The sequence below is a fragment of the Mustela nivalis genome (genome assembly GCF_964662115.1).
Source record: "Mustela nivalis genome assembly, chromosome: 12".
Taxonomy (NCBI): Eukaryota; Metazoa; Chordata; class Mammalia; order Carnivora; family Mustelidae; genus Mustela; species Mustela nivalis.
In genome coordinates this window covers 11,319,899-11,332,268 of record NC_139031.1, presented here as the reverse complement: position 1 = coordinate 11,332,268, position 12,370 = coordinate 11,319,899, and the positions used below count along the sequence as shown (strand labels likewise).

At 42.6% G+C, this 12,370-nt stretch overlaps 1 long non-coding RNA gene across 1 annotated transcript in view; it reads left to right on the top strand.

The window, feature by feature from the left end:
• LOC309844614 overlaps positions 1-12,370 on the top strand; it is a 106,338-nt gene that overhangs the window by 81,048 nt on the left and 12,920 nt on the right. The gene's annotated exons all lie outside the window — the stretch shown is intronic.

Sequence of the window (12,370 nt, the reverse complement as noted above, 5' to 3'; positions counted from 1 at the left end):
GTGGCTGCACCAACTTACATTCCCACCAACAGTGGGAAAGGGTTCCCCTTTCCCCATATCCTTTCCAACATACGTTGTTCCTGTCTTGCTAATTTTGGCCATTCTAACTGATGTAAGGTGATATCTCAAGGTGGTTATAATTTGAATCTCCCTAATGGCTAGTGATGATGAACATTTTTTCATGTGTCGGATAGCCATTTGTATGTCTTCATTGGAGAAGTGTCTGTTCATATCTTCTGCCCATTTTTTGATATGATTATCAGTTTTGTATGTGTTGATTTTGAGGAGTTCTTTATAGATACTGGATATCAACCTTTTGTCTGTACTGTCATTTGCAAATATCTTCTCCCATTCCTTGAGTTGCCTCTTTGTTTTTGACATAGTTGTTTTGACAAAGTTGCCTCTTTGTTTTGTTGACTATTTCCTTTGCTGTGCAGAAGCTTTTGATCTTGATGAAGTCCCAAAAGTTCATTTTCGCTTTTGTTTCCTTTGCCTTTGGAGACATATCTTGAAAGAAGTTGCTGTGGCTGATATCAAAGAGGTTACTGCCTATGTTGTCATCTAGGATTCCAATGGATTCCTGTCACATATTGAGGTCTTTTATCCATTTTGAGTTTATCTTTGTGTACAGTGTAAGAGAATGGTCGAGTTTCATTCTTCTACATATAGCTGTCCAATTTTCCCAGCACGATTTTTTTTTTTAGATTTTATTTATTTATCAGAGAGAGAGGGCGAGAGAGCAAGCACAGGCAGACAGAATGGCAGGCAGAGGCAGAGGGAGAAGCAGGCTCCCTGCTGAGCAAGGAGCCTGATGCAGGACTCGATCCCAGAACTCTGGGATCATGACCTGAGCCGAAGGCAGCCGCTTAACCAACTGAGCCACCCAGGCATCCCCTCAGCACGATTTATTGAAGAGACTGTCTTTTTCCCACTGTATATTTTTTCCTGCTTTGCTGAAGATTATTTGACCATAGAGTTGAGGGTCCATATCTGGACTCTCTAATCTGTTCCACTGGTCGGATGTTTCTGTTTTTATGCCAGTACCATGCTGTCTTGGTGATCACAGCTTTGTAATAAAGCTTGAAATCAGGTAACGTGATGCCGCCAGTTTTATTTTTGTTTTTCAACATTTCCTTAGTGATTCGGGATCTCTTCTGATTCCATACAAATTTTAGGATTATTTGCTCCAGCTCTTTGAAAAATACCAGTGGAATTTTGATCGGAATGACATTAAAAGTGATGAGGGAGCAGGAGGCTGGCTGAGGACAAAGCAAAAGCTGGCGCCTTGCACCCCCTCTTCACCTGCTCCCCTCCATATGTGTAGCATTCCTCAGGCACCCCTGACCACCATAAAATGATAAATAGTTAACTTGCAGGGATCGCAATCCTGCAGAACAGGAATCTCCCTTGCTCTACAAGATGTCCTAGAGACCTGAACAGGGAGGTTACCTTATCAATAGCACAAATTTCCAGAGGCGAATAACTCTTGGTTCCTGAAGCCCTAATGTCCCCCTCCCACCATAAACTGGAGGAGACTGGGGTAGAAAGGAATGTAAATGATAGCCAGATCATAATGCCCCACCAAGAATCCCCCATTATCTTGATGTTAGTGCTTGACCTAGGGACGACATTAATCAAGCCATAATGTCAAAGACTCCCCCCCCCCCCGGCACCTTGTAGGCCCTCCCTAGCATGTGAGAACTCTGTCGAAATCCCCCATTCCTTCACCACCTCCCCCCAACCGTGGGGTATATAACATGCCCACCTTCACAACCCGGGGCAGCAGCTCTTCCTGCCCACGGGTTCTGTCCCCGTGCTTTAATAAACCACCATTTTGCACCAATGACGTCTTAAGAATTCTTTCTTTAGTCGTCGGCTCTGAACCTCCTCACCACACCGAACCTGACTTAAGGTTCTGGGACTTCATCATTTTTGGCGAGCCAGCCAGGAGATTTGTGAGTCTTTACATTTGGACTCTGAGCTTCGGTGCAAATTGGTGAGTACTTTCTCTCCTTTTCCTGTACTCTCATTCCAGGGCTTTTTCAAGGAGTATGGTCTTATTGGAACACTTACATGTCAATTGCTCAGGCTGTAATCCTCTAGCCCGTGGCTACTCCACGGGAGGAGAGCGCCTGCCTTTTGGCTGTAAGCTAGTACCCTGGCCGGAATGGCAATAAGACCCAGAAACTTGATGGCCTCACTTTATTCCTGTTCTTATAGAAAGTTGTCTCTCTTGGGCGCGGGACAGCCACCTAAGTCACCAGGACGGCTGCCAATCTTAAGACTCCCGTGTGAGGTTTCCTCCTGATTGATCTAAGGTGATCCCCTCCACATGCCCGGTCTAGCCACTTCTGGCCGCGGGACCTCCACTGGGAGCCGGCCGAAACCAGTACCCGATTGAATTAAAACGCAACCGGGGAACGTTTCCTAGGGAAGTTGGCTGTAAGGACCACATGTGTTGGAATGTCGCATAGACCATGATGGATTTCAATCTTTACTGTTTCTCGTCAGTGTCTTCTGCAAACCGCCTAAAGCTATGAAATTGGGTAATTTCCCCTTGCCAAACTTTTCTAGTACTTCCATGGGTTAATATGGCAAAACAGTATGCAGTCTTCAGGATAGACAATGGCTTGGCATGGCACAATTTCCTAGTCCATTCACCAGGCACCCATTGGCAGCCTAGGATGCGATGGGGAAGCGGAGGGACGCCGGCACCCCTTCCAGGGCCTTTAACGGCAGGAATGCCTTCCCAGGGAAGGCAAAACGGTGATCAATAGCGATTTTTGTTGAGGGACGCCTCCGGTCGCTTTTGACACAGGAACCTCTGACATATCCTGCGTGGGACGCTACCCAGGAGTCAGGGGGGATTTGGTAATGGACCTTCTTTACTTTTCTGGAAGCATGGCCTCAGTAGGCTTCTTCAGTTCCCAAGGACTCTACCTTGGGGTGCCTTTTAACCCACTGGAAATAATTTGGATTGCAAAACTTAGGAAAGGACTGAGCTCCTGTAACACTGCATGGCCTCAGTGGGATCTATCAGTTAGATCTCTGCAGGAAAGAGGGCAAATGGACCTAGGACACCTTCACTGCTCATACCTAGGCCTTTATTGCTCTACACCAGGACCCCAGACTAAGGGGCTTTTGCAAAATGTGTTTGCCCAAATGAGTCAGCTAGTAAACTTTCTCCTGACATATTGGATGGTAATTACGTAAATAAGCCTTCTTCTAGTAAACCCAGGTTGCTGGGCCATCCCTAGCAAAGGGGACTCTGGCTTTATTCCTCTGTTTCTCTTAATAGATGTGGGGGCTTCTCCCTCACTCACATCCCGTGTTAATGGCTATAACTGGAGCCAACTGGGGTTGGTCTAACTCGAGACAGAGACCATAAGGAATATTCCCAAGCAGCTGCCGAAACTCTCTTTGTTTCGGGGAAGTTTCCCTGTGTTCTCTGGCCTGACTTGGACTGCCTAACCCCTCCCCCCTTGCTGGTGGGAAAGCATGGCGTCTGCTCCTCTGTTGAGGCATATGAGCTCCGAAACCGGGAATCTTTTCTCTGCCTCCTGGCAGCACTTTGTTTCTTCTGTTTCCCCCTTACGTGTTTCTGTACCAACGTGTGTGCAGCCTGCATGACTAGCTTCTAGATTATGCACCACGGCTCCTTCTCTCTTCACTGTCAAGGAGCGAGAAGAGCCCCCCTGGACCTAACACCCCCACTCCAGATCTTCCCACGCATGTCTCAGGTAAACATTCAAAGTGGAGTGGGTCCAGGTGGAACATAAATCACTATTGGAACTAAGTTAAGTTTGTTGGTTTAATTAAGACCTGTCTTTTAAGTTTACAGCAGTAAATGTGAAGCTTTTATTCTATCAAAGTTTACTGAAGGTCAAATAAGCTTGTGTTATTTGTTAAAATTTGTTAGCAAAGAAATGACTAAACTGATGGTTAATTGTCTATCTCAAAGTTCTAATGGGTAATTGCTGAAGTAGCTTTCAAAGTCTTTGGTAACCTGAAAGTTTTAAAGTTTTGCTTGGATGACAAATGGAATTAAATTGTGGACATCTAGGTCTTAACCAAACAGGATAAAATGCTAAGTCGTTAATTTCTGGATGTAGGCTTGTGCTTTTTGACTTCTTACTGCATAGAAACTAAGAGTATTTAAATATGTTGGTAAACTTGTTTGCCACTTAACTGATTCATAAATTGCCACCTGAAGAATTCTGTTGTAGCAGTTCACAATTGGTTAATAACTAAAGGTGTTTCTAAGAATACAAAGTTCTGCTTAGTGTAACTAAGACTGATGGAAATAAAGGGAAACTCTGTATGTAGGAAAGTAGGAGATATGTAAGAAAGATTTAAGGAATGGGAATACATTTTGTTGAAGGTAAAAGAAGGTAATTTTGTCCTAAATGAGATGGTTGTTTGGAAGGAAATGGCTTGGGACAAAACCTGAATGCAAAGGAAAGTTGTAGAAGGTTTGTGAAGGGAAATCTTCAGAAAAGGAATTTTAGCCTGGTCAAGAATGGATTAAGATTGAAATGAATGGGTTTTAAAGGTACATTGGTACAAGACTGAAATTCTCTGTTCAAAAGGACAATGTTTTCTTAGATCAATTGATCTGCTGTTAAGAAAATGTAAATGGTTTTCTCTTTGCCTGCCCAGAAAAACGAGTTTCTATGTTCAGTTTTATCAGGTGTTTAACATCCCTAATTAGATTTAGGCATGTGCTTTAAAACTTTCTAAGATTTTAGCAAATGTTGACAAGATTTAAATCGTAAATCTCTTTAACTCAGGCTTTTCCTTGGTATGTGAAGTTGCTCATGAAGTACCACTGAACCAGTGATAAACATTGGATTACATTTGGAAAATGCTATAACTATTCTAGAGATTCTACGCACTTCCTAAAGTTTTAACGTTTTGAGAGATCATCACTTGATACTGTAATTATGGAAATGTTATGTATCACAGAAATAACCTGATTTCCTTGCAGCTAAATTGTAAACTCCCGTGTCTCTTTAGCTCTAACCATATCCATTCTGAGTTTTTGTCATTTATAATTGTTTTAATTCTCTGGTAAAATAAGTTTTATCTTCAAGTAGATTCCTATAAAGGACTTTCAGGACAAATACAGATATTTGATATGCTTGAAAATCCTAAAACTGAAATGGGTAAGAATTTCCAGAACTGACTAAAGCCGCATTCACCAGAATTAGTAACATGGGACTAAATGAACTAAAAGATTATAGTGTTGTGTCTCTTAATGTTTTGTCTTACTTTAAACATTGCTGGTTCTCTCTAATGTTTGCTCTTCCAGACTAGGGATACTCCCTCCTAGTTATCTGTAACTTATAGAGATGTAAAAGTGCTCATTTGTAAAAGTGCTCAAAGCATTCACCTTTTCTCTCCATCTGAACCCTCTGAAACCAAAAGGTCTTAGTAAGTATTCTTTCTTCCATGGCAATCAGTCATTTGCATAAGTTCAATAAGAATCTGTTCTCCTTGTAACAGGAAAGAATTGGAAACTGGTTATTTTACCAAGGCTTTGACTGGGATGTCATATTTGAAAAGACTCAGATATGACCAGACAGCTTTAAGGAACTAAGGTTGACTTTATGAAACCTGGAGCCATAAAGCCCCTTGGGACTGTTGGCCTGATACCTTGCTTACAGAGTTCCCAGCAGCCCCACCAGGTGAGTAAAGAATGTCACTCCTTGGTAGGTGCAGTCTCGGGAAGAGGAATTCGCCCAAAGGCATTGCAGGCATGCCTCATGGCAAGTACAGGGCTTGGCTTCTGGCCTGGAGAGGCTACTAAAAGTTCAACCTAGAGATTCCTCATACAAAGTTCCAGCAAAGCAGATTCTAAAAGATCTATTGATCACACTCACTGTTCTTACTGAGCTTATGTAAATAATTAGGCCAAGTTTGTTAAAACTGGACTTGTTTCACAAGTGAATTAGTCCTGATTTGGCTATCTCTGGAAATGAGGGTTATTTTAGAGAGAAAAATTGTTTTAGTAACACACCTTTATGGATGTTAAATTCTAGATTTGATTGTCTTTAAATGTTTGTTTACCTAAGCTAAACAATTAGAGGTAAACTTCAGAGAAGTTACACAATAGCTCATTTAGATGATCTTCTTGCTTTTTTATTTTGTGGGGATATTAGCAGACCCCACGGCACATGATTAAACAACTGGAAAAATGGGATTGATTCCCCTACAATTGTATAACTTGACTAACACCTTGTGTGTGGCTGGGATAATGAAATTGCCTAAAAGCCAACCTATCGCACTCCATAGGATTAACTATGGACTTGTGGAGATAATGGATGACCCCACTTTCTTTATGAGTGGATTGGATGATTCATGGGGGGCTCCCCTTATCTCTTGACAAGTTTTCTCCCACTTGACAATGATCCTCTGTAATCAGGATATTGTTAAGGTTGGACCACTCAAAGGTCTTCTTATTGGTTTCACCCCTTTGTCATATTTATCCTAGAGGCCACCTCTGTTGAGGTGCAATTGCAAATAGATGCTTTAGCTAAGCATGGAACAGCCCTCATAAAAAGAGCCTCAAAGCTCACTATGGGACAGTCCTTGACTGTAATGATGTCACATCAGGTCCAGATTTGTCTTAGAAGCCAAAGGCCACCAATGGATGATGGAGGCTGACTTATTAAATACTGGGCTACATTAACAGATATGCCAGAAATAAAACTTGTCAAACTTTAAACCTAGTTACCTGTATGCCTGAACCTGACCACTGTACTTCTTTCTCTATAGAGCAAAAAGGTTATTGATCTTGCTTACTCTATCTGGCCAGATTTAAGATGCCCCTGTTAAAAATATAAATGACAGTTGGTTTTCTGATAACAGTAGTTTTCATAGAAAAAAATAAGAAAAACTAGGTGTGCCATAGTGCTCACTAGCACTTTGCAATTGCCAAAGTCTAAGAATAAACATTAACACTGACTCCAAATATGCTTTCCTGGTACTACATGCTCATGGAGCTATTTGGAAGGAAAGGGGATTGCTATCAAGCCATAACTCCCCAATCAAATATGGGCCTAAGTTACAAAACCCTCCTTATCGCTATACTGAAGATGGCATATATCAGATCTGGGATGTGCATCTGTGGCTCACGCCCACGATTGGACGGCTCAGTCAAAAGGCAGTTTTATGCTGGGAACAAATGAATCATACGTAGGATACTTGGACAAATAACACACAGTATCGAGGATGGCTATCATTAGAAATGTGTTCCCAAATAATAGTACTCCAGGCTACTGAATGTTTTGCTACTGATTGGGTAAGGCGACCTGGAATTAGATGGCCAGCTCCAAATGGAACCCACTGGATATGTGGAACTAACCTGTGGGCCTGGCTTCCTCCAGGGTGGATAGGTCGCTGTACTTTAGGATTTGCCTGGATCCATGGGCGCATTACTAAAACCATTACAACTCCAGCTAATCTCCCCAACTTGAAACAAAGATGGACACGATTTGTTTTTAAATGGTGTGATCACTTAGCATCCATCTTTGTTCCATCTGCGGGACTAGAGGATGTCATGTGGCATGTAGAAGCCCTTAATAAATATACTACAGAGGCACTCAGTGATCCACTAAATGGCATCTCCCTCCTTAATACCAAAGTCTCACAAATACGCAAGGCAGTCCTACAAAATAGGATGGCCTTGGATGTCCTGACAGCAGCACAGGGTGGCACATGTGCAATTATCAAAACAGAATGTTGTGTGTACATCCCAGACTATCACAAAAATGTCACAGGACTAATAAAAGATATGAATACCCAGATTAAGGCCCTACAAGATCCTTCTTTCTCTTTTAGTGATTGGTTAAGTTCCTGGCTTGGAGGAGGGCTATGGTCAAATCTCCTTTTCGGGCTTCTTATTCTTATCGCCTTATTAATCTTAATATGTTGCTTTGTTCCATGTTTCTCTACTTGGTGCGAGACTCCATTGCTACAATGACTACACCACAGCAGACGATCCTTGTCGCGCGCGAGGATGCCTCTTCACTGTCAGCGCTGGATTCAGCTGCCTCCACCTTTTGTAACTCCCTTATACGTTCCTACCCTGACCAATATTGGCCCGAGCAGGTAGGGACAGCTCTACGCCCCTATTCAGCACGAAGAAGTTACAGAAGATGAGACCTTCCACCTTCAACCACCTTAAAGATTTAAGGGTCAAAATTGTTCAGGGGGGAATGATGAGGGAGCAGGAGGCTGGCTGAGGACAAAGCAAAAGCTGGCGCCTTGCACCCCCTCTTCACCTGCTCCCCTCCATATGTGTAGCATTCCTCAGGCACCCCTGACCACCATAAAATGATAAATAGTTAACTTGCAGGGATCGCAATCCTGCAGAACAGGAATCTCCCTTGCTCTACAAGATGTCCTAGAGACCTGAACAGGGAGGTTACCTTATCAATAGCACAAATTTCCAGAGGCGAATAACTCTTGGTTCCTGAAGCCCTAATGTCCCCCTCCCACCATAAACTGGAGGAGACTGGGGTAGAAAGGAATGTAAATGATAGCCAGATCATAATGCCCCACCAAGAATCCCCCATTATCTTGATGTTAGTGCTTGACCTAGGGACGACATTAATCAAGCCATAATGTCAAAGACTCCCCCCCCCCCCGGCACCTTGTAGGCCCTCCCTAGCATGTGAGAACTCTGTCGAAATCCCCCATTCCTTCACCACCTCCCCCCAACCGTGGGGTATATAACATGCCCACCTTCACAACCCGGGGCAGCAGCTCTTCCTGCCCACGGGTTCTGTCCCCGTGCTTTAATAAACCACCATTTTGCACCAATGACGTCTTAAGAATTCTTTCTTTAGTCGTCGGCTCCGAACCTCCTCACCACACCGAACCTGACTTAAGGTTCTGGGACTTCATCAAAAGTACAGATTGCTCTCGGCAGTATAGACATTTTAAGAATGTTTATTATTCTGATCCGAGAGCATGGAAGGGACCTCATAGATATATACAGAACATTCCACCCTAAAACAACAGAATACTCATTCTTTTCAAGCGTACATGGAGCCTTTTCCAGAATAGACCACACACTGGGTCAAAAATCAGGACTCAACTGATACCAAAAGACTGAGATTATTCCCTGCATATTCTCAGATCACAATGCTTTAAAACTGGAGCTCAATCACAAGGAAAAGTTTGGAAGGAACTCAAGCACCTGGAAGCTAAAGACCACCTTGCTTAAGAATGCTTGGATCAACCAGGAGATCAAATAAGAACTTAAACAATTCATGGAAACCAATGAGAATGAAGACACTTCGGTTCAAAACCTATGGGATACAGCAAAGGCGTTCCTAAGGGGGAAATACATAGCCATCCAAACCTCCCTCAAAAAATTGAAAAACCCAGAATACACCAGCTGTCTCTACACCTTAAAGAACTGGAGAATCAACAACAAATCAAACCAACTCCACACATAAGAAGGGAAGTAATCAAGATTAGAGCAGAGATCAATGAGGTAGAAACTAGAGATACAGTAGAACGTATCAATGAAACTAGAAACTGGTTTTTTAAATGAATCAATAAGATCGCTACACCATTGGCCACACTAATCCAAAAGAAAAGAGAGAAAGTTCAAATTAATAAAATTATGAATGAAAAGGAGTGATCACAACTAACACCAAGGAAGTAGAAACACTCATCAGAAGTTATTATCAACAGTTATATGCCAATAAGCTAAGCAACCTAGATGAAATGGATGCATTCCTGGAAAACTATAAACTCCCAAAATTGAACCAAGAAGAAATTGACAACCTGAATAGACTGACAATCTAGTAACGAGATTGAAGCAGTGATCAAAAACCTCCCAAAAAACAAGAGCCCAGGACCTGATGAATTCCCTGGGGAATTCTACCAAACTTTCAAAGAATAAATAACACCTATTCTCCTGAAGCTGTTTCAAAAAATTGAAGCAGAAGGAAAACTTCCAGATTCTTTTTATGAAGCCAGCATTACCCTGATCCCCAAACCAGGCAAAGACCCCACTGAAAAAGGAGAATTTCAGACGAATATCCCTGATGAATATGGATGCTAAGATTCTCAACAAGATCCTAGCAAACAGGATCCAAAAGCACATTAAAAGATTATCCACCATGACCAGGTGGGATTCATCCCTGGGTTACAAGGATGGTTCAACATTCGCAAATCAATCAATGTGATAAAACAAATCAATAAGAGAAGAGAGAAGAACCACATGGTCCTCTCAATTGATGCAGAAAAAGCATTTGACAAAATCCAGCATCCATTCCTGATTAAAATGCTTCAAAGTATAGGGATAGAGGAAATATTCCTGAACTTGATAAATTCTATCTATGAAAGACCCACAGCAAATATCATCCTCAATGGGAAAAAGCTTGCAACCTTTCCACTGAGATCAGGAACACAAGGATGCCCACTCTCACCACTCTAGTTCAACATAGTATTAGAAGTCCTAGCAACAGCAATCAAACAACAAAGAGAAATAAAAGGTATACAAATTGGCAATGAAGAAGTCAAACTCTCTCTCTTCGCAGATGACATGATTCTTTATATGGAAAACCCCAAAGACTCCACCCCCAAACTACTAGAACTCATGCAGCAATTCAGTAACGTGGCAGGATACAAAGTCAATAATCAGTGGCTTTCTTATACACTAACATTGAAAATACAGAAAAGGAAATTAGAGAATCCATTCCATTTACTATAGCACCAAGAACCATAAGATACCTGCGAATAAATCTAACCAAAGAGGTAAAGGATCTGTACTCAAGGAACTACAGAACACTCATGAAAGAAATTGAAGAAGAAATAATGGATCTTTTCTTTAATGGAGTCTGTTTTTCTTTTTCCTTACCTCTTCCAGCCACTTTCCTGGCTAATACAATGTGAGTGCCTGAGGCCATTACTGGCTCTTTACCACTCCAACAGGAAGGGAAATTTTTAAAGAAGGATTCTGATCCCCAGAAAGAGATAGACTAAGTTACTGAAAAACTGAAATAAGCAATCAGGGCAACAAGACTATAAAAAGGAACAAGTTACAAAGCATGTGCTTGTGTCATAAACTTGATGTTAACCTGGCAGTCTATGCGAAGCTGAATTTCTAATCATTGCCATTAGGCAGAAAATCAGTGGTGGCAAAGAGAATGGAATTTCTTGGTAAAGTGAACCCTGGACCCAGACAGGTTTCCTTGAGAACACTGCTCAAAAATGCGATTGGCTTGAGGAGATTTCTATTCCAGCTCCAAGGGATTCTCTCCAGAAAACTGAAAACTGCAGGCAGGGCTTAGCAAGTTTTGGGTTTTTTTTGTTGTTGTTGTTTTGTTTTGTTTTTTGTAAAGAGCCCAACAGTAAATGGTTTAGGGACTACAGGCAATGCATTCTCTGACACGACTGCCCTCAATTTGCTGCATGAAAGCAGGGTGTGCACGGGTGGGGACAGCTAAGTTCCAGGAAACCTAATTGCTAAAACATGCTGCAGTCCAATTTGTCCCTGGGTTGTTGACCTGTTTGTTGACCCTGCTCTAGAATATAAGGAAAGAACCATTTATTTTTTTTAAAGATTTTATTTATTTATTTGACACAGAGAGAGAGATCACAAGTAGGCAGAGAGGCAGACAGAGAGAGGGAAGCAGGCTCCCCGCTGAGCAGAAAGCCCAGTGCGGGGGGGGGGGGGGGGGGGGGGGGCTGAGATCATGACCTAAGCCAAAGGCAGAGGCTTAACCCACGGAGCCACCCAGGTGCCCCAAGAAAGGAACCATTTAAATGTCCTATATCTTGACTTAAAATTGAATGGTGGTTCAGTTTCAATGATCAGGTGGCTTGAAATAAAACTAGTAATCTTAAGAGACCTAGCTCCTGCGGCCTTTACTTCAAGAAAAGCTTTAAGGAGAAAGTAAGAAGTGGGAGACTGGGGATTTAGGGCTGGGCTATCAGAGTGACACAGAACAAGGCAGAACAAAGAAGAGAATCATGGAGGCAGAAACTTGTACCTGATGAGGGAGCAGGAGGCTGGCTGAGGACAAAGCAAAAGCTGGCGCCTTGCACCGCCCCCCTTCATCCGCACCCCTCCATATGTGTAGCATCCCTCAGGCAGCCCTGACTGCCATGAACAATAAGCAAATAGTTAACTTGCAGAGCTCACAATCCTGCTAGACCGGAGTCTCCCTTGGCTTACAAATGTCCTAAATCTCACTAACAAAGACGATTGATAGCAGGATTGTGACACCCCACCAAAAAGTCTCCCAAAGATCTTAATGTTAATGGCTGGTCTAAAGACAACATTGATCCAGCAGCAAGGGCAAGGCCTCAGGCAGGCCTGGAACATCCTGGCACCTTGTAGGCCCTC